This window comes from Vicugna pacos, chromosome 1 (genome assembly GCF_048564905.1).
Source record: "Vicugna pacos chromosome 1, VicPac4, whole genome shotgun sequence".
NCBI classification, from domain to species: domain Eukaryota; kingdom Metazoa; phylum Chordata; class Mammalia; order Artiodactyla; family Camelidae; genus Vicugna; species Vicugna pacos.
In genome coordinates this window covers 69,639,131-69,640,046 of record NC_132987.1, presented here as the reverse complement: position 1 = coordinate 69,640,046, position 916 = coordinate 69,639,131, and the positions used below count along the sequence as shown (strand labels likewise).

General features: G+C 39.1%; 1 non-coding gene across 1 annotated transcript; it reads right to left on the bottom strand.

Annotated features, from left to right (window-relative positions):
• Positions 1 to 366: 366 nt before the first annotated feature.
• TRNAA-AGC (transfer RNA alanine (anticodon AGC)) lies at positions 367 to 439 on the bottom strand. The gene has a single exon. It is a non-coding gene; the product is annotated as a tRNA-Ala (tRNA).
• Between the last annotated feature and the right edge of the window lie 477 nt (positions 440 to 916).

Below are 916 nucleotides of genomic sequence, written 5' to 3'. Positions count from 1 at the left end.
CTTTAGTATATACATACATGGAAGATACAGCTAGTAACTCACACCTATGCGTTTCTTTGTTTAACATATGATTAGACAAAAATTGCATGCATCTTGGGGCAGGATGGGAAGAAAGAGGCCCTGGTCAAATGTCAAGAAGATGCAGGACCTCCTGGAGTATAAAAAAGAGGTCATGGGCTGTGCATCTGGACCCTATGTCATGCTGGCTGCTCAACATCTTAAGGTTTGTCTGTAAACATCTGTTTTATGTTATTATTTGGCACTTACATGGAATCTTCCTTTATAGTGTCACAAAGGACTTTTAAAGTATGGCTCTGGTTATCTTTTTTTAGGGAGGTATGACTAAGTTTATTCATTCACTTTTAATGGAGGTACTGGGGATTGAACCCAGGACCTCATGCATGCTAGGCATGCACTCTACCACTGAGCTATACCCTCCCTTAAAGTACTGATTTGAACTTAAGCTTCTTATAAGGCGTGCATCACCATAAGACCAAATCTGACTCATCTATAACATGGTTGACTCTTGGTATCTTTCAAGATGTATTTTAAATATACGATATTTAACATCACTTAAAATCCCGTCCCATCCTTCCTCTTCAGCTTTAACTTCTGCTACTCACCAATAAGCTTCCTGATCCCTTGAGCATCCACTCAGACCTTCACTGCCTGAACACTCATGGCAGTAGATAAACACATACGGCTAATAGGAACGGCTTTGCAGGTTTGTTGACTATTCAACTTTACTTAGTACACAGTTAACAAAAAAAATCTAAAAATAATTGGCTATTTTTTTCTGTCATAGGGTACATATAGTTGGAATTGAAAAGCACTGAATTGAATATATTGGTTGAAAGAAATGATTTGGGGGGCAATCAACTATACAAAGGGCCCCCCTCTCCCACACACACACACA